At 37.5% G+C, this 23048-nt stretch overlaps 1 pseudogene; it reads left to right on the top strand.

The window, feature by feature from the left end:
• Window positions 1-21818, top strand: part of LOC148014209 (diacylglycerol O-acyltransferase 2 pseudogene) — a 95242-nt pseudogene extending 73424 nt beyond the window's left edge.
• Window positions 21819-23048: the final 1230 nt, after the last annotated feature.

Below are 23048 nucleotides of genomic sequence, written 5' to 3'. Positions count from 1 at the left end.
TGATGTCTTGGTGGTAGGGATGAAATGTGCCATTTTTGTGAAACCTGTCTACTACAACAAGAATAGAGTCATACTTGTCTGATCTAGGAAGGTCTATTATGAAATCCATGGATAGAGAAGACTAGGGTCGTGCTAGAATGGGTAAGGTTTTTTTAATTAAATGTTTTTACTAAAGCTATTTTAGCATCAAAACTAACTAACATTAGTTTCTATGTGCATGAAGTTTGACAAATGCTAGTTTAAACCAATACTAGTTTTGTTAAATTGTCATTAGTTTTAAATTAGTGTCATTTTATTCATCTTTCTTTTATGTTAGTTCAACTAATACTAGATTAGATAAGACTAACATTAGCTCAATATTAATTTAACTATAAGTAGTATCTTAAGCATTCTAGATTTAAGATATACATTTATTATCTTACCCTTTAAAAACCTAAAAACCCTAAACCTTAGACTTTAAACCTTAAGTGATAAACCATAAATCCTATATCCCTAAACCCTTGACGATAAACCCCAAACATATATCCTCTATCCTAAGCTTGAGTACATCGAAGTGCTTGGGTGATGCTTGTACGGACACATTCGAGCTCTTCTTACTAGATACATGCGGTCCAATGGTTGGACTTTTGTCTTTGAGGTGGCTAGATGGGTTGTCAATTCATGCATATCTTGGTCAAGTCAGTAGCAAGGGATCCATTGTCAATAAAATAATATCTCTTTTTTACCCACACTAGCTAAAAATGGGGTTCTGTTGTGTCAATAGGAAGTTATCCACTACAAGAAAGCATCCCCCTTTTTCCCATGCTAGCCATTTTTAGCTTGCTCCTCATGGGACACATTGCAAACTCTCGTGGTCTTTTAGACTTCCACTACTAGCAATGCAATGTCTTTGGAAATAATTCTAAATAAATGCAAAAGGTGGCGCCATATTTAATTTGTGGAAGTTGATATCTAACATAAGTGACCTAAGATGTATGACTACAGTGACCCATTATGCAATCCTTATTTGTAGTGCAAGGTGTGAGGTATGTGTCAAAGGTTATGCCTCAATAGATAATGGTTTTCTATGCACAAGGACTAGAGATGAACCTAAATGTGCCTAGGTTCATGAACTCTTTGCACTTGTGAATCATGGAAAGTCAATTATGCAGGGTGGAATGCTAGTCATCAAACACGTTATCCATGAAATGCTAGACATCTTCTTATACCCACGTTCCTTATGACTCACATCCACTTGACTTTTGTAATACTTATTGCAAAAATAATGGCAATTATGTAAGCATTAGACCAAGCTTTGACTATGGTAATTTAAAAGATAAAAAGGAAAGTCATATGATGTAAATCTTCTTTGTGTGGTATGACTTTAAGGTGTCTGTAGCACACAAGGGATGGTAGCTTGGTGAGATAATGGGAGCTTGAGGTCTCTTTTATGTGAAGTTGAGGTCTCTTTAGGACAAAGCTTGAGCACATGCTCAAGCTTGTATCAACCCGCTTTGCCAAGGAGGAGCTTGATAATATTGTTTCCCATCTACCTCTGTGCTGATGATGACATGATAATTTCCCCCTCTCTCATTGAGCTTGAGCACGTGCTCAAGATGGTACCAATAGTGTCTCTTTTATATTGACTTCCTTTCTATTCTAGATGTATTTGAGAGGGATCGTGAGCATATGATCAAGCCTATAGTAGCCTTTAGTGTTTCATATGACTTTGAGGTGTTTCTGAGATGCAGGGGAGGGAAACTTGGGAAGATAACGGGACATAGCTTGAGCATGTGTCCAAGCTTTTATAAACCCTCTCCATTTTTATGTGGCTTTGAGTTCTCTTTAGGGAAAAGCTTGAACATGTGCTCAAGATGGTATCAAAACTATCTTTTTTGTGTTGACTTCCTTTCTCTTTTAGATGTTTTTGAGAGGAGCTCGAGCGCATGATTAGGCCAATAGTAGACTTTTTTGTTTCACATGACTTTGAGATGTCTTTTAGACACAAGGGAGGGAAAATTGGAAAGATAATGGGACACAACTTGAGTATGTGCTCACATCTATATAGATCCTCTCAACTTTTATGTGGCTTTGAGATCTCTTTAGGATAGAGCTTGAGCACATGCTCAATCTTGTATCCGCCCTGTCTCTATCGGGAAGGAGCTTGGTAATATTATTTTCCCTCTATATTTGAGATTGAGCACATGGTCACACTTATATCAATCCTCTCACACTTTGAAACAAGTTTGAGGTACCTCTCAAAAAAATCTTGAGCATGCTCAAGCTTTTATCAACCTTGTATTTAAGTGGGAGGACAAGCAGCTTGACAATATAGTGACATGCTATGGTTTGGTCAAGCTTGTATCAATCCTCTATTTAAGTGGGAGGGCAAGGAGCTTGGAAAGAAAGTGAGACAATAGAGCTTGCTAGTATCGATTCTCTCTTTATTATGTGACTTGAGTTGTCTTTGCGACAGAACTTGAGCACATGCTCTAGGCTTGTATCAACCCTCTCCTTATTATGAGCTTGAGCATGCGCTTGAGCTTGTATCAACCCTCTGCTTATGGGGAAGGAGCTTGTTAATAGGGTTTCTCCCTTTTCCTTTGAGGGCATGGAAAAATAATTTATCCTCTCTCATTGAGATTGCCTAAGGTAGTATTAATACTATTTTTTAAATATTGAATTTCTTTCTCTTTTCGGTGTATTTGAGAGGGAGCTTGAGCATGTGATCAAGCCTATAGTATCATGATATTTTTCATATGATTTTGAGGTGTCTTTGAGACATAGAGGAAGGATACTTGGAAAGATAATGGGACATGGCTTGAGCATGCTCAAGCTTGCATCAGCCCTCCATCTACAGGAAGAGCTTGATACTATTGTTTGCCCTCTACCTTTGAGGTCATGGAAAAATAGTACATCTTCTCTCATTGAGATGGCTATGGGACAACATGCTCTCGATCTTGGATCCACTATTCACCGAGGAGGAGCTTGGTAATATTGTTTCCCTCCATCTCTATGGGCAATACAATAGTTTTCCCTTTCTTGTTGAGCTTGAGCACGTGCTCAAGTTGGTATCAACACTATCTTTTTTATATTGCCTGACTTCCTCTTTTAGATGTATTTGAGAGGGAGCTTGAGCATGTGATCAAGCCTATAGGAGCCCTTTATGTCTCATATGACTTTGTGAGGTGTCTTTGACACATAGAGGAAGCAAACATGGCAAGATAATAGGAAATATCTTGAGCATATGCTCAAGCTTATATCAACCTTCTATCTAACATAAAGAGCTTGATAATATTGTTTCCCATATGTCTTTGAGGGCATGGAAAAATAGTACCTCCTCTCTCATTGAGATGGCTATGAGACAACATGCTCTCAATGTTGGATCCACTCTTCACTGGAAATGAGCTTGGTAATATTGTTTTCCTCCATCTCTAAGGAAAATGCCATAGTTTTCCAGATCTAATTGAGCTTGAGCACATGCTCAAGCTGGTATCAACACTGTATTTTTTTGTATATTAACTTCCTTATCTTTTAGATGCATTTGAAAGGGAGTTTGAGCATGTGATCAAGTCCATAGCAGCCTTTTATGTTTCGTATGACTTTGAGGTGTCTTTAAGACATATAGGGAGGAAACTTGGCAAGATAATGGGACACAACTTGAGCACATGATCGAGCTTATATCAACCCTCTACCTATGAGGAAGATCTTGATAATATTGTTTTCCATCTATCTTTGTTGAGGGCATGGAAAAATAGTACCTCCTCTCTTATTGATATGCTCATCTTCTTATATCCATGTTCATTATGACTCACATCCACCTTACCTTTTATAACCCTTATGGAAGAAATAATATCAATGAGATAGTGCTTCAGTATGTGCTCAAGCTTGTATTAACACTATCTATTTGGTATGTCTTTGATATGACTCAACACTCTCTTCATCAGGGAGAACCTGGGCAATACACATTCATGGTATCTCATTTTCCTCTTTCATATGCATTTGAATTAGAGCTTGAGCATGTATGCAAGCTTGTCTCAACCATCTCCTTTTGGCAATAATTTTGGGATACCTTTAAAAAAGAGCTTAAGTGTGTGGTCCAATTTGTATCAATCCTCTCCTCATGAAGGTATAACTCTCTCAAGATTTTTTTGGGGCAAAGATTGGCCATATTGTGGTCAAACTGATATCTCCCCTTTCTTTATGAGATATATCCCATAATAGAGATAGTTGAAATAGGTGTGCCATATGGCCAATAGCTTAAGGAGATATAATTCATGATGTGGCAAGGATTTCAAATCAAAATAAATCATTTATTAAGTTTCAAATTGGTCATGTGGTTGAGCTTAATACATTAACTCTCTTTGAGCTTAGCAAACTCTCGTTGAGATGGATATTTTCCATGTTTGATAGTAAACCTTTTCTTCATCACATTAGATAGAGGTTTGATATGCTCAATTGGTTGTATTTTGATATTCTACGTTTGGTTATCTAGGAGTTTTGCATATCTCTATTAGTTTCATTCTAGCATAGTCTAAGACTATTATTTGTGTTTTATAGATTATATCTTACAAGGTGGAGACTACGTCTATTTGCTATTGGATAATGTAGAAGTTGGTTGTGGTTCCATATGCTCAACTTGTCCAAATGCAATCTGTGGTGGATCAAAGATTGGGATGGGAAATGTTTCTATGATAGTGCATGCATGCTTCAAAAATGTCATGGTTCCTTTTCCTACTTTGGATGTAAAAGAGTTGAAACATGCTGCGTGGAGAGCTATTTAATGGCGATTATCGGGTGTAAGGCTATTAGTTGATAAAGAGAATACTACAATACAACTTCAACATCTCTAATTGATGATTGTGAACAAATAAAGCAATGTGGTGTTACTCAAAATGTGGATGTCTTACATATGTATGGAGAAAGTACACCCTCTAATGGTTCTATACTGCTTGATGCAATGTCACCTATCTCAGACCATGATGATGCAATGTCATCTATCTCACTCCAAGAAGATGATTTAAGGATTTTTCAATCATGGAAGGATCAGCATGTCACCTTCTGGGATGAAAGTAAGGTTAAGAAATGCCATTAAGGTGTTATACTATTTGTGCATCCTGATAATGCTATACATTTTGACCGCTTGGGAGAGAGTTGTATTGGGGTTAGCATAGAGTATACTTTCATTGAAGGTTCTCAGAAGAACTTGCATGCTGTGAATAGTCTTGACATAATTAGATGGTCAATTGATCAAGTGACTTTGTTGGATGGTAGTCCACTACCACATTCTTCTTTGGACCAATCACCAGTAGAAAACTTAAGTACTTCAACAGGTGGAATCCTAGATATGGTTTCTAATAAACCATTCTCTAAGAAAAGGAAGTATACTTTCATCAAGAGGGTTCCAAGAGACATGTATCCAATAATTGCTAGCACATATACTTCACTTGGTTCAATACAACAAGTAGCAACTATAGATTGTTGCTCTAATAGATGTTGCCGATATGCAAATCGTGATAGTGTGATGCAAATACGTAGACAATTTTGGGGGCAAAACTCTGAAGATCAAGTACACTTTCAAGATAGATGGTTCCACAGTATGTTGCAAGGCATGGTACACAGTGCATGGAATTCCTAAAACAACATTTTATCATTATAGAAGCAAATTTGAGAGTGGAGCAAGGTGTTATGTCCATGGAAATACAAAAAAAACTAAATAGAATTCAAGCACATTTGGGAATGGCACGGTCATTTCTTAAAGATTTTGTTGAAAAAAATAGAGAACATGTGCCAAATAGAAGTAGGACATTTCTTGATGGGGTTAGAGAAACTCAACTGGTTATTCCAGATACATATAAGCAAGTTCACATTTTACGTGAGGTGAATTCATCACTACAACAATTAGGTTAGAAAGAAGGGATGTCAAAGTCAACATTCAATAGAATTTGGAATAAAGAGTATCCACATGTGGCATTGAGTAGGTCTGGTAAATTTTCCAAGTGCACCATTTGTAGCTCTTGAAAAGCTCAACTCGAAGCCACAAAGGATATCCAGGAGAGACAAAGAATATCCAGAAATAGACAACTTCATATGACACAACAAGTAAGCTGTAGAAACCTCTAATACACATAGCGTAGGTACTCAAAGGTTCAACCAAAAAAATATGTGCATAATTCATTATAAAATGGATCAAAAGAAGAGTGCAATCCCTAGATTGACTCAAGTTCCAAAAGAGTTGGATTTAGCATGGCAACTCCAAGTATCACTTATTGGAGCAATCACTCATAATCATGGAGAAGGTCACTATGGGCACTTTGTGCTAAATGGTCTATGGTCTTCTAATCCTAATATCACAATTGGATCTCTTACATTTTGTTTACATAACTTAGAGAGAGCAGATATGCATGAGCTTGGGGATCTAGCGACCAATGGTCTAACAAGGGGTAAAAATTCCTTGTTTAATGCTTTGAATTATAGAAATGCACTAGATTACCATATAGCTCATGGTGGCAAATGACAACTACAACCACCCAATAAACATCCTTGTAGTACTAAGTTGTATATAAATGGCTCTTCATCAAATGGAGAGGATATGGTGATTGATATCAACAAAGATCAACAACAACAGCAAAGTACTTCCTCTACCTTGAAGCACTCATTTCCTAAGCTCCCAGAAAATTTGTTACTACAAATGGACAATTGTGCATCAAAGAATAAGAATAGATATGTATTCGCATATCTCTCACTTCTTGTTGTAAGGGGGTTTTCAAAACTATACATCTTGGTTTTTTGATGGTGGGTCATACACATGAGGACGTAGATCCAATGTTTGGTTGATATTCAGAAGCCTTGAGAACAGAAATTGTATACACATTCCCACATTTGATGGAGGTACTACAAACATCTACATCATCAATGCCAGCCCCATTTTTACTTACACGAGTTCCCAACTTTAAGAATTTTATTGATGGATACCTTTGTGATGGACCCGATGCCCTTGTTGGCCACTCAAAGCCACTCCAATTTTGGTTTTTTATGCACAGAACTAGTCCAATCATGCAATATAAAGTGCATCCAAAAATAGTTGATTGGATACCTAAGGATGGAGGTATAGAGTTATGGAAGAAGGATGCCCAAGGTAGATCACTACTTTTGAGCGGATGTCCTAAATTGTTGCCAATGGCTAGTTGATCTACTTTTGAGCGGATGCCCTAAATTGTTGCCAATGGCTAGTTTTGTCAAAGATCATGAGTTAGTGATACTAGGAATAAAGGCTCATATGAGGTTTTGGGAGAACACAGTAAAGGGTCATGATATCCCTTTGTACTTCAAGCATGTTGTTGACTATTGGGATAATGTTATTAAAGAGATTGAAAGTCATGTTAGTCAAGCAAAGCAAAATTTTGCATCATATGCAGACTTTTGGCCAAGGGCATGCCAAATAAATGATTTTAACATCGCATCAGAAAATGGAGACTCCAAAAGAGACAAAAAATGGTTAGGATTTGAGCAATGGAATGAATACTATTGTGGATCACGTTCTTTGAAACCAAAGCAATAATTCAAGCAGTATATTGATGTGCAGCATGGAGACTTCCTTCTACTCCGTCCAAATGACAACAATATCTATCCCATTTGGCTTTCAGTTTGCTGAGTCAAATGTTGAGGTGGATAGGACATCACCAAACCACCAACTTTTTTGTATCTAGTATTGGGCACCATGTCAAAAAAGGAAGGGTATGACTGATGCAGAGGTTTATCACGATTGTTGGAATAAGTATTGGATGGAGAATAAGGCAGACCAAAAGGTATGGGAACATGTTGATTCAATTTTTTGGGCATGGAAATCAAATGGACAAGTTTAGCATAAAAAAGTGAAGATACCAAAGGCCGCTTGTGAGAAGGCACAATCAAGCCTACGAAACATGCAAATTTAGTTTATAAGTATATGAAGGGTAAGTAACAGTGCCTTCAATATCACATTTCCTTAAATTATATTTTCTTAACTATTGAGTTTTGACTACAATGATGACAATAACATTCAAATTTCATTAAATATATTTTAGTTTTCATTTGAATTTATGCAGGTTTTATTTGTTCTTTTATCTTGTGAAGACTTTGTACTATGACATGGTCTAGTAATGTAACCCTAAACCAGTACTTGCGATGACTAATTGGAAGGAGTTCCAATGGTGTTTTAAAACACCATCCACTTTTTCTTGAGAGTTATTTACTAAAAGATAGAGTTACCAAGTCTTGCCAGTCCAACATACTTCTCATCATATACTATCATTAGTGATATTGCTAATATTGATATTCACCATAAAATAACAATATTACCTAGTAACAGTCAAGTGGGCTAATCATATTCAAAGCATAGATGTATGACTTGGTCACATAGCCAAGCTCAAAATCAAAAGAGAATAATAAGCATACTAAAAATGATACTTCTCAACCATATTATCCCTTCCTAGACTCATAAAACTAGACAAACTTACTATAAAAAAATGTTGACCTTGGAAATTTTAATTTTCCCATTAAATGGGATTTTTCCCATTTTACCTAGAATACTCTTTTAGCCATTTACTTTATTGTAAATTGAACCTTTGTTGGGATGAAATGGAACTGATTTAGTCAGTTGGTCTATAACTACATAAATTTTATTCCACCCATGCTTTGTTGTAGGTAGCCCTGTAATAAAATCCATGCTAATGTCGGTCCACTTCCCATGAGGAAAAGGTAGTGGTTGAAGCAATCCACTGAATAGAAGTGTGGAATCCTTGTTTTGTTGATATGGAAGACATATCATGAGATAATCTTTAACATCCCTCCAAATTTCTTTCCAATAAAAAATCTTATGGATATTATCAAATTTCTTGAACAAACCATGATGACCCGCTATAGGTGAAGAGTGTATCTCTTACAAAATATGCTCTATGAAAGATGAATGAGGAGTCAAATAGACCTGTCCATGGTACCAAAGAAGACATTATGCCACTTATAATTTGGATACTCTTCTCCTTTGCCTTGCTGAAACTCCTTCATCATTTTGGATGCTTGCTCATCAAGCAAGTACTCTTCTTGAATGTCATAGATCCAATCTTTATGCATGGTGAAAATAGTGGAAATGGAATATTCCCACATTCTTGATAAGGCATCTGCTATTGCATTATCTTTTCCAACCATATATGATATCTCAATGTCATATCCTTGAAGAGTGGCCAACCACCTTCGTTGCTTGGGAGACAAATTTGGTTGTAAAAGAAAGTATCTTAGCACATCATGATTGCTTTTGACTTTGAAATGACTTCCATAGATATAGTGATACCACTTTCTAATAGTATACAATATTGCTAACATCTCTTGTTCATAAACATGTAGTTGGTGCTCCTTGTCATCAAGCTTTTGGCTCTCATAAGCTATGACTCCATGATCTTGATATAAAACAACCCCTACTCCTCTTCCACGAGCATCTATAAAAATGATAAACTCCTTACAGAAGTTTGAGCATGCAAGAATAGCTGCTAAATTTAGAAGAGATTTTAGCTCATTAAAGCTTTTGTAGACTATGGAGTCCCAATAGAAAGATTCTTTTTTAAGCCTATCTCTTAATGAAGCCACAACATGAGCATAATTCTTGATGAACCTCTTATAAAATAAATATAATCCAAGGAATCCTCTCAAAGATGTCAAATTTGTAGGGGTAAGCCATCCTTTGATACATTTTACATTGTTTGGATCCACTTTGATTCCTTACTCCCCCACAATATAACCTAATTATTCCACTTCATCTTCCATGAAAGAACACTTCGTCATCTTAACGAAGAGTGCATGTCTTCTTAGGGTATCAAGGACCTCCCCTACATGCTTCATATGCACATTTTGGACTTAGCTATAGATAAGGATGTCATCAAAGAATACAATGACTATTTTGAACAAAAATGGTGACAATATTTTGTTCACAAGGGCTAGAAAAGTAGTGAGTGCATTGGAAAGCCTAAATGGCATAACCAAAAAGTGATATAATTCCCTTTCATTTTGAAATGTTGTTTTGAAGTCATCCCCTTCATTTAAATTTGATGGTAATCTGAACGAAGATCTATTTTTGTGAAGACTTTTGCATCTTTAAGCTCATCCAAAAGATTGACAATGGTGGTTGGAACAAATCTTTATATTCTTCTAATATCTCTTCAAATTTGGGATCCTTTTTCTTTGGAAAAGAAGATGGTTGATCTTCATTTACATTTTCATGCAAAAGAGTGAAGACACATGACTTGGTTGATGCCAGGAGGCATATTCCATGGTGGATTCTGTGAGGTTTTGCGGTGGATTCCATAAAACTATATTTATTTATTGGGGCTCATACACAAGGTGGATTCCTTGTGCGAGAAGTTGACGAGGATGCCTATCCTTTTTGAGCATCATGTTAATTTAATGTGCACATGGGTGACTCCATAATGGGTGATTCCGCAAAATACATATTTAAATTAATGGACGTTTATGAGTTTAGAGTGCATCCGTATTAAACTAAGGTTAGGACAAAGTTTCAACCTATTTATTTTGTAGCTAAATACTGCTAGGTATTCAGTTTTGCAGATTTAATTTTATTATTTTCTAACAATTGTGAATGCTTTAGTTGATGTATAGAGTAGGCGGTGGTGGCATTGGGAACCACTCGGCGATAGCATGTATTCAATTTATCTAGAAGAAATTATCATTTTTGATAGGTGTGTGCCTTATCATTAAAGGCATGGTGCTAATATTTATTTAGGTGTGCTTATTTATTGAAGCACTTGACAAATATTTATTATTTTTTATACGCATGGGCGCACGGTTTAAATATTTCATTATTGGACATTGTATTTGGGCACAACACGATTTTTGGGCCGCCCAACTGCTTTATTCTTTATTTGGACAAAAGCAAACACAAAAGTTAAAGCATGTTTATTGTAAAATTGGGTTATTTTTTAGCTTTGAGATGAATAAATTTATAAATACATGCCTTCTTATGAAGCACTCACACAAGGCATGGGGAAAGATTGTACCCAATTGATCTTTTTGCCTCATGTTGTGCAAGTCTATCTTCTTGTTTTTTGAGCTTAAAGTAGAGTTCTTTGTTCTTGGGACCTTCCGGTGCTTGCTACATACGCATCCATTATCCAATTTGCATACCAGTGGTATTAAAGCAAAGCTAAGATCAAGGGCTTCCAATCGCTTAATATCTCACATGAAGGCAGAGCTCTTGGAATGAACAGGCTCTACAGTCACACTGAACCATCAATACTAGCATGTTCCTGGCAGTGAAGAACCCCCTATTGTGATATTGGATCACAAAGGACTACTTAGAGACAGCGGAGGACTACTTCCAAAGATCCTTCATCAACACGTTTTTTCCTCAGAGTAGCAGAGAAGAGAGATAAGTTATTTGAAGCTTAAAGCTCAATAAGCTTTTAAAAAAAAGCTTAATCCCATAATTCAAGCGACTGTGGCAGCAGCACGTATTGAATGCAGTGTCGAATGCGGCATCAACGTCCTCTCGTCCTAGCCGTTTGTTGGTGATTTGCATAAGATTTTAATTCAAAATCTTAATACAAAGCTTAATTAAAGCTTAAAAGTTTCATTAATAGCCTCCTATATAGCATTTGTTCTCATTGCTATATTCTCAAACCGGCTTTCAACCTTCAGCAAGCCCCTGTTCATATCTGCACTTTGATAGAGACAGTTTCCAGCAAGCAAATTGATACATGTAGTATATTTTCCGCTTGGAAGAAGGATTTCATCAACTTCTGTATCTGCAAAAAGAAGAAATATTGCAAAAACCCATATTAAAAAAAAAAAAAAGAAGCAAGCCTTGTAAACCCAACTTTGAGCTACGCTCATCCCGCTAACAAGATTTCAAGTGTGTGAGGTTGTTTGAAATTTTGCAAGATGTCCGATCAAAATATGGAAGATTTCATGGCCGAATGTGATTTACTAGAACCAACGATGGAGCAAAAACTGGACCTAATTATGACGCAACTTCAAGAGGAAAAAGAGCACGTCAAAATTTGCAAGCTCAACTGGCTACTCTTCAACGATCTATTATCGAACAAGATGGATCACAACCTAAAGAGAAGCTAAGATAAGTAAAAGAAATTTCAAATTCTATACTTTTAATAGGCTATGTGATAGAAAGACTGTTCTCACTTTTATCAGTCAGTTTGATGATTATTTCCATGAAGAACAGTATGCCGAAAAAGACAAACTCAAGTATGTCACTAACCATTTAGTGGACACAGCATTGCTATGGTGGACAGTTGTCCACAAAAGTATTGATTGTCCTACTACTTGGGAGGATTTTCAAAAGAAATTTTTGTAGAATTTTCTTCCACCTCAATTCCACGAAAAAGCAATCAAAAAGTGGGATCTTCTGTAACAAAGAGATTGTAAGCCTATTTCACAATATATTGAGCCTTTCTGGGAATGCCTTATTGCAACTTCGAATGCTTGAATATGTATGTACCTGAGGCAATCCATAAGTGCAAGTTTATGTCTGGTTTGCTTGGTCACTTTTATGCGGAGGTGAACATGTTCAAGCCAATGACTCTCGAGGATGCGATTTCTTTGGCCCATGATGCTGAAGACAAAATTCGAGGACGAGAGAAGCGACCACAAAAATTCCCAACTAATGGTAACTTTACCATCTTTCTAGCCAAATCCCAACATACCCAAATTCCCAGCTATCACCAATAATGTTTCCAAAGCCAAGCCCATAGTCTGCTACAAGTGCCATCAAATTGGATATCTAGCGGTGAATTGTCAATCCAAAAAGCCAACTATTCACATCAACTACTTGGGAGTGACTGAAGATGAAGACCTTGAAGAAATGCTAGATTTCACAGAAGACGATGATGATATCGGTACTACTTCAGATACTTTACCAAGTATGCCAAATTCTTATTCATTATTAACGATCAAATGTCTTGTGCATGGTAAAGAAAAGATTGTTTCACATGATGACGAGAGCACACATGATTTTATTTCTGCAAAATTGGTCAATGAATTGAATTTACATACTATTTCAACTCATTATTGCATCAAGGCTGCATTCTTAGGTACTAGATATAATGGTACACAAGAAGTTCATAACTTAAAAATTAAAATTGGTGATTATGTTGAGCACAAGAATTTCTTAGTTGTACCTTTGCAATCTAGTGACATTATTTTAGGAATGCTTTGGTGCCATAAATATAATCCCGATATAAATTATTCCACACATTCAATGAAGATTCATTCTAATGGAAAACAAATCACATTACATGGTACACACACTTTTGATAACTTTCCATTACTTAGTCATACACATGCTAAGTGTGCATTAAGAAAAGATAGCAAATCATACTTAATATGGATGAATGAAATTGAAGCTAAGGAAAATCAGATGCATCCTAGGAACTCACAATTTCTTTCACAATTTACAAATTGTTTTTCTATTGACTTACCACCTGGCTTACCATCGACACATCTTGAAGATCATAAAATGGACTCAGTTCTAAGTTCTCAACCACCATGTGAAGCACCTTATCAACATAATCAAATTGAACAGAAAGAAATTCAAACCCAAGTTGAAGAATTGTTAACCCGAGGACGTATTAGGCCCAGTGGTTCTCCTTTTGGTGCACATGTCCTATTAGTTAAAAAGATAAATAATACCTATAGGATGTGCATTGATTATCGTGTCCTAAACAAGATTACTATCAAGAATAGATATCCAATTCCTAAGGTAGACGACCTCATGGATAAACTACAATGGGCCACAATATTTAGCAAGATAGATCTTAAATCTGGATATCATCAAGTACAATTGGATACACTAGACATTTTCAAAACTGCATTGAGAACTCAATTCGATGATTATGAATTCCTTTTTATGCCTTTTGGTTTAACTAATGCACCAGTCACATTCAGTCGTATGATTAATTGCATATTTTTAAAGCATCAGCATTGTGTCAATGTTTTCTTTGATGACATTTTGGTTTTGAGTAAGAATGAGAACGAGCATCATGAACATTTATACTTGGTTTTCAAATTGTTAAAAGAGATTCAATTATATGCTAATCCTGAAAAGAGTGAAATTTTCCAAATCCAAATTGAATACTTAGGACATATTGTTTCATTTGACGGTATTAAAGTTGATTCTAAAAAGATAGAAGCAATTTTGAATTGGCAGATATCTAAAAATGTGTATGAATTACGTTCTTAAGTCTTGCCAGGTTTTACAGAAAATTTGTGAGAAATTTTTCATTGCTTCCATTGCCTTTGACAAAATTATTAAAGAAAGGTATTGTATATCATTGGTTTGATCATCAGTAAAAGTCTTTTGATTTATTGAAACATGCTTTAACACATGCCCCTATTTTGCAATTACCTGAATTTAATAGACCATTCTTTCTAGTAGTCACTAATGCTAGTGGATCTAGAATAGGAGCCGTCCTTATGAAAGATTCACATCCCATAGCCTACTCTAGCTCTGCAAACTTAAACCATCTGAACTGCCCTTCAATTCTATGTGCTACTCTTACCAATTAAATTCCATTCACTTTTGTTCCAAGTCCAAAGCAAATTTACCAAGACTTTTTAGCCAATTATAGCCAATTATAGCAATAATAACATCCATTAGCCCCATATCCAAAGTGATCAAATCTACTTTTATTGTGTAATTCAATAAAAGTACATGAACACACTTCTTTACTAGACTCATAGACACGATTTGCAACTTGTATCTGCAAGGATGATTCCCTATCAATGGATAGTAACTTCAATCCATTCAAGGAGTTGGTATTAACAAAGCTATGAGAGTTGCCCATATCCATAAGAATATGTGTAATCTTGCCATTAATGACTTCTTTGAGTTTGAGTGTATTTTCTCCTTTGCAGCCTATCCATGCATCATGTGAAATAGCACATAAGGAAGAATGAGAATCATTGGTGCCACCCAGATCAAATGGTCCATTGGATCATATAATTCCTCATTGGTGATATTCTCTTCTTCATGCATTTCTTCCACCATTAGATAAACATCAATATACAATAGATTTTCCTCTTATTTTTCTTATTCCTCAACTTCTACATCTTGAGTAATTACTATGTTGATCTTGGAATTTTTGGCTTTACACTTCAGCTTGTAATCTTGGGACCACTCCTCTCCACATTTAAAGCATAATCCTTTGGTATGCATTTTCCAATGTTTTTCATGAGGAAGGAAGTTGCTATTGGAACTATTTTGGGCATATTTTGGAGCAATTTTAGCCCTTGAAATTTTTCATTTTGCCTCAACTATGTTTTTGAAAAATTTTCATTGTTTTGGAGCATAATTCTCACTTTATTTTGAAGCATAAACAATAGGAAAAGGGGAACTTGACTATAACCACTATTATAACTACTAAAACCCTTGTTTTCTTACTTGAAACCCTCTCTCTATTAGCTAGAAACTTGTGCATATCTTATAGTTGACTGGAGGAATTACTCCTCAAACTTCTTTGCTAAAAATTTCATGCAACTCTCTTGTATTTTAGAGAACATCTTTTAGCCAACTGAAACTTTTCTTCATGTAAAGTTTTGGGTTGTTGATGTAACATGTCTGCCTATCGACTGTCAAAGCACGTTTTAGCGGTCCATCAAGAAACGATTCTAGGCATTGCCGCCTGACAATCCCATGGAATTTTTCGGGGTTTCTCACCTCGGGTTTCCCCAGTCCGCCTCGCAACGGAACGTCCACGGCCAAACCCACTAGGATCAACCTGAAATTTGGGTTCCTAGTAGACCAAGTCTCCTAACAGCATCCTAACATCGAGTTTCAGACATCCTACTTTATGCAAAAATGCCCAATCCAAAGTAGATCCATACCGCACTCGGTTCAAAGAGAATGTGAAGCGAGAGGGATGTGCCGCTCAACCTCTCTGCCCCTAGGGCATAGTCCCATTCCGGTCCCCTAAGACGGCATGAAAAATGTTCTAACTTAACAATACCTAAAGTCGAATGGTGAAAAATCCTTGTGAAAAGCCTTCCAATTTCCTATGACCACCCTGTCATAGGGCGGACCCGTCGAGGATTCTGTCCATCCGCTTCCCTTAATAGCTTTAGTTTTCTAATTAGGTCCTACCACATTTATGTGCGACACTTAAAATCAGCTTCATTAATTAAGCCTTTTAGGAAACATGATTCATTCGTGTAACTTACAGCACAGACACGAAAACAAAAAAAACACTCCCTTTTACAAACAAGTTCCTTAACTTATCTTCAAGTTAATCTTTGTCTCCTACCCATACAGAAGAATCATGTATCCCTTCTATCCAACAGAAGTACCTGGTCCAAATCACATGGCACCAAAATTTCCATCCTTCATTTAGAATAGGATTTTCCAACGCCTCCAGACATTGGGCTCACGTCAGTCTAGAACTTCGTTTCGGACTTGGCAAGGGGTGTCCAGAGCTCCACTGACCCCAAGCGACCTAGGAGTGAGACACAAATTTCATGGTTGGCCTTTTCACCACTCACTTTCGGCTTGTGAATCAAGAAGTGCCCTTTTGGGGTAATCCACGGTGCGATCTTGGAGATAATCCACCCGTGCAAATATCCTTCCTTAATTAACCAATTAAGAATCAAGCATAATCAAGGCAATCAGCCCTAATATTATCTTCTAGGAAAACATTCATTTATTTCCATGGCAACTTGTCATTATAGACCCCTGCCATGCCTTTGCCATCAACACAAGCCTTGAAATATTTATCCAAATCACAACACAACAATCAATCGATTGAAAGAAAAACATTTAGGGTGTTTTTCAATTAACCAATAAAACTAATTGGATTTTTCCCAATCAATACAAGAATAGACGTTATAATAATTCCATCACATATTTGCTCTCCCCCTTGGGATCAAAGAGTGATTCTATGAGAAATTTACTTAATACTTGTATGCACAATTCCTAATGTTATTCTTTTTATGGTTATGCTATTCATAACCCCTAACGGATTTCTCTATCAACGAATAAGCCATACCCAACTTAGTGCAATTAACTTTCCTTAATACATGCACTTTGCAAGCTCCATCTTTCAAATATGTGAGAAGAGACCTATCCCTTCCCATGACCTATTCTTGTACATCATAGTATGGAGCCTAATGTATCTCATGTGAGATCAAAGCAAGCATCTATCAATCTAGAAATACATTACTTAGGATCGAAACCGTAGTTGGATTGACAGTGATACCTTTTCCCAAAGCTTCGTTGTTGGTTGTAAGATTTCCATCCGCACACGACATTCTTCGCTTGGAGGCCATCGTCCGTAAGTAGAGTCAAGCGATTAATAAGGTGGAATAGATTCGAGATGGAAGAGGGTAAGAGAAGACGGCTAAGTCGAGGATCGAGATAGAGGGAATTGTGTAGCTTCTTGGGGTCACTCTTCTCTCTCTCTCTCTCTCTCTCTCTCAAGGTCTCTCTCACAATCTCTTGGAGGGGGTATCCTTCTCTCTACCTCTCACTCACAGCCTCTCGGGGTCTCCTTATGCTCTCTTGTGCCTCCCCATGCCTCATATTTATAATGAATTAGAGAGAAGGGGATAAGGTTGAGAACAAGAGTGGAGGGGCTCTTGGAAGACTCAATGATCTGACACTCAAATCATCAAATTGATGGTTTCATTAGCTCCAAAAGGGGGATGAAACTCCAAGACACTTGCTTAGAAAGCTCTCACTTTACTCCTTCTTCTTTCCTCTGTTCGAAGTGTTGTCTATTGCCTGTAGACTGCGATTGAGGCGTGCTCGATTTTTCCAATCAGCTTTCTTTATTTATTTCTTTTTATAAAATCTCCAAAAATAACTAAAACATCATTTGTCTTTTCTCTTAAATGACTTTTAGCTCTATCGGTTTAGGATAATATCTAAAATATACATTTTTTTTAAAACCATCTAAACTATACACATTAATACTAGTGATTAATATGGCTCATAAGTCTCGTTCACATTGTAACTTTTGTGAAGGGTTGCTACGGTCCTTATCAATCTGGGAAAAATGTCAGATTATGGCTCTTAGTTTATTTTAAAATATATTTTTAATTAAAAAAAATTATTAGTTATTAATGTTAGTTAGTTTTTACATTAGTTAGTCTTTAATTAGTAATCTTCCTAACTTATTAATTGACTAACTAACTTTTGAACTCACCAACTAACTTTTATTGCGTGGAAATATGACATCCTCCTCCCCTTAGAGAAATTGAGATGTCCTCATCTCGAGAGAAACTGGGGAAGACAAGTATTAATGGGGCTTAGGGCTTGTGGGTTAGGACCCACCATGCATCCCGTTGTGCTACTCTTAATGTTTCAAGTAGTGCACTCATATTACTTCAATTAACCATATGTACAAGGGTAGGATTTATTCTCAATTGTGTTGCATGTCGACTAAGCTTCTAGGATTTTTGGTCATCCTGATATGGTGTAGTGGGTTCTAGGTCTTTGATTCCCTTATATATCCATAGACTGCACCTGTGTAGCTTTGTTTTCTTGGAGGCTCAATGTCTTCTAGACTTAGATTAGGGTAGTCTTCTTGGATGTGTCCTAGCTTGTTACAATGGAAGTATTGACGGTAGGGACATCTCCTACGGATGTGCCCTATCTCTTCGCACGTATGGCATCTCTTACCCTGATCTCGGGAGTCATCTTTGCTACAATTGCCAGATTTAAGCTCTTAGACAATTAGATTTTCTTGGAGTAATGCATCTTGCAAGTCCATTGGATGCATTGCTTCAAGACGGTGGTTCAAAGGAGTGTTCAGGCCATGGCAAAACTCGGATACTTGCTGCACAATATCCATAAGTGGCGCATATTTTAGTAGGGTTACAAACTTTGATTAGTAAGCTTCCAGGGTTAATTCTAGCTACTTGAGCTTGAAGAATTCATTCATCTTCAAAGTTTGGTAGGTTGGCGAAAGGTATCATCTGCATACATCATCTTTCAACTGAGTCCATGCAATAACGGCTTCAGAAACACCTTGATCCTTGCACCATTGCTTCGATCATAATAGAGCCTCGCCAACTAGCTTAAGTTTGGCTATCATTGCTTGATTCATGGAGGCAGTTCCCAAAGCAGAGAAATAATCATCCATCAACTCAATCCATATATTCACCTCTGTTGCGACGTCTATTCCTTCTCCATCACACTCGGGTGCCTTAATTTGCTTGAGAAGATATTTATTCTCTTGCATGTCAGCATTTGTGGGTGCAAGAGGTGCCTGACAATAAAGCCATACCACTCAGGTTATTTCTATTTAGGATATATCTATGAACCAAACATTAATCAATCATGCATCATCATGAAGTTTCGCTCTGATACCAATTGTAACGTGCCCGTCTATCTGCTATTCAAGCATGTTTTAGTGGTCCATCGAGAAACAATTCTAGGCATCGCTACCCGGCACTCCCATGGAATGTTTCAGGGTTTGTCACCTAGGGTTTCCTGAGTCCGCCTTGCAACGGAACGTCCACGGTCGAACCCACTAGGATCAACCTAAAATTTGGATTCCTAGTAGACAAAGTCTCCGACAGCATCCTAGCATCAGGTTTCGGACATCCTACTTTACGGAGAGATACCCAATCCGAAGCAGATCCATACCGCATTTTGTTCAAAGAGAATGTGAAATGAGAGGGATGTGCCACTCAACCTCTTTGCCCGTAGGGCATAGTCCTATTCTGGTCTCCTAAAACGGCATGGATCGGGTTCTAACTTAACAATACCTAAAGTCGAATGGTGATAAATCCTTGTGAGAAGCCTCTCAGTTTCCTAGGACCACCCTACCATAGGACGGACCCGTCGAGGATTTTGTCCACCCGCTTCCCTTGATAGCTTTAGTTTTCTAATTAGGTCCTACCACATTTATGTGCGACACTTAAAATCATCTTCATTAATTAAGCCTTTTAGGAAACATGATTCATTTTCGTAACTTACAGCACAGACATGAAAACAAAACAAACACTCCGTTTGACAAAAAAGTTCCTTAACTTATCTTCAAGTTAATCTTTGTCACCTACCCATACAGAAGAATTATGTATCCCTTTTGTCCTATAGAAGTACCTGGTCCAAATCACATGGCACCAAAATTTCCATCCTTGATTTAGAATAGGATCTTCCAACACCTCTAGACGTTGGGCTCACGACAGTCTACAACTCCGTTTTCCTGACTCGGCAAGGGGTGTCTAGAGCTCCACTGACTCCAAGTGACCTACGTCTAAGACACAACTTCCGTGGTTGGCCTTTTCACAACTCAACCTTCGGCCTGGGAATTGAGAAGCGCCCTCTTGGGGTAATCCACGGTGCGATCTGGAAGATGATCCACCTGTGCAAATATCCTTCCTTAATTAACTAATTAAGAATCAAGCATAATCAAGGTAATCGGTCCTAATATGATCTTCTAGGAAAACATTCATTTATTCCCATGGCAACTTGTCATTACAGACCCCTGCCATTCATTTGCCATCAACACAAACCTTGGAATATTTATCCAAATCACAATGCAACAATCAATTGATTGAAAGAAAAACATTTAGGATGTTGTTCAATCAACCAATAAAACTAATTGGATTTTTCCAATCAATACAAGAATAGACGCAATAATAATCCAATCGCATATTCGCTCTCCCCCTTGGGATCAAAGAGTGATTTTATGCAAAATTTACTTAATACTTGTATGCACAATTACTAATTTTATTCTTTTTATGGTTATGCTATTCATAACCCCTGACGGATTGCTCTATCAAGGAATAAGCCATACGCAACTAAGTGCAATTAACTTTCCTTAATACATGCACTTTGCAAACTCCATCTTTTAAATATGTGAGAAGAGACCTATCCCTTCCCATGACCTATTCTTGTACATCATAGTATGGAGCCTAATGTATCTCATGCGAGAATCAAAGCAAGCATCTATCAATCTAGAAATACATTACTTATGATTGGAACCACAATTGGATTGGCAGTGATGCCTTCGCCCAAAGCTTCGTTGTTGGTTGTAAGATTGCCATCCACACGCTGTCATACTGCTGTGCATCCGAGGTGTGGAATCCACCAAAATGTTGTGTGTGTGACATTTGTTACTTTGTACATACTTAGTCGTTGTGTTTACATTTATTTTCTGCATGCGAGTATAGTGGAGAGAAGTTTGGAAGCATAGTAATGGATATGTTTGGGAAGTTTGGATCAGTTTAAGAAGCATTAGAAGATCAATTACCATCTACCTTGGATTTTGCAATGGAGGTTTCTGCAGTTGAAATGTTAAGGGTCTGGCAAGCAGTGCGGTTTTTAGGACTCCTATTTTAAGACACATATGGACTTGGTTGGGACTAGTGTCTACTTCAAGAAAGGTTCTTTGCGATTTATTAAAAGATGGTTGTTGCTATGTTCTGATTCCTGGAGGTGTTAGAGAGATGCTCTTTATGGAACATGACCGTGAGGTAGCTTATCTGAAGTAGAGAGTTGGTTTCATACGTGTAGCAATTGAGACAGGAGCTCCTTTAGTGCCTTGTTTTATATTTGGGCAGACCCATGTTTACAAGTGGTGGAAACCCAAGGGCAGGGTATACAATCAGATCTGTCGACTGCTTTGCTTTGTGCCACTTATGTTTTGGGGAATGTTTGGGTCCCTATACCTTTTTGTCGTCCGATGCATGTTATTGTTGGGAAGCCCATTGATGTGAAGAAAAAGCCAAGCCCGTCTGCCAAATTGCCAATTTTGAAACGGATGGCTATTTTCAAATGGGGCTTTTTGGGGGGAAAGAAAAAGCTTGCGGATCAGAAGGACGGAGAGCTCTACTGAGGAAAAAGGGAGATTTTTCGCCAATCGGAGGATGCTGTAATAACGGCAGTAATGAACAATGAAGAAGGAAAGAAATGAAGAGTACCTACACCTTGCAACAAGGAAGCTGATGTGATGCAGAAAAGAGGAAGATCAAATCAAAGAACTGATGAAAAGAAGACAGACAGATGAAGAAAGCAAAGTCGAAGGTGACTATCTATAACGAAAGGGAGGAGATCTATCAAAACGGGAGCTTGCAGAGTGTGACTGGGAGGACTTCAAACCATAGTTTAATCAGGGATTTAAAACTCGATTGGGGCTGATTTCTGAAGATGATGATGGAGACTGAAGACGGTGGATCGAGTTGCAGCTACGATGGGAGATGCTTATCACAATCACAGAGTGGGGGGGGCGCAATTGACAGAAAGTAACGATCAACGAAGGAGGAAGAACTGGTCATAACGTCTACCATAAAGCTCGAGGGAAAAAAAAAGATCGAATGTCTGGGGAGAAAAAGCATGGAAAACAAGTTGGAGAAGAAAAAGAGGGAATAGAGATTTAAGGAGTCGCATGTCTAGGCGACCACACTGGATCGGATTAGGCCATCGTGGAATGCGTTAACGGCATTGATGGTGCTAAAGAGGCCTTGAGGCCGAGTATTACAATTCTGCTGCCAAGTACGTGGAGGCATTCTTGCATGGATTTCCTCAGCATAGTCACACAGAAAGAAGGAGACGAAGAGTTTGAACAGCTGTTCTCAGCCAATTCTGGTTATGATTGATTCTTCTCTGTGGAAGGGAGGTTGCTCCATTAACATAACTGCTGAGAACAAAGCACAGATTCATGCGATTATGTCTCATTAATTTCGATGATGATGAGTGATGTCGTCATACATTGACAAATGTCCTTTCAATTAACCAGAGAATCTACCTAATTCCCACCATTACTAGAAGTGCAGAGAGAGATAAGTTGGGGTCACTCTAACTTGTTCTGCTGCTCATTCAAGAGTCGCAGCAGTAAAACTTATCTTTGCCCACTATTAATAGTTGTGCTCATTCAAGAATTACAGCAGAACTTCAGGTGATCTATTTTGAGTCAAATTGCTCATGCATTGAAGTCCAGAAATGCTATCGATCAACATCACGTGAACTACGAAGACTTGTCAGTACTTCATGCTCCCCAGTCTACAGCTCCTTCATAGAAGCACTCGATGGATCACCCACTATACGAGCCTTTAAACTTTAAAACATG

Source organism: Lygodium microphyllum, chromosome 25 (genome assembly GCF_053477565.2).
Source record: "Lygodium microphyllum isolate KBCC chromosome 25, Lygodium_microphyllum_v1.1.10, whole genome shotgun sequence".
NCBI lineage: Eukaryota > Viridiplantae > Streptophyta > Polypodiopsida > Schizaeales > Lygodiaceae > Lygodium > Lygodium microphyllum.
The sequence above is the reverse complement of the archived record's forward strand: the minus strand, read 5'-3'. Positions and strand labels throughout refer to the sequence as shown.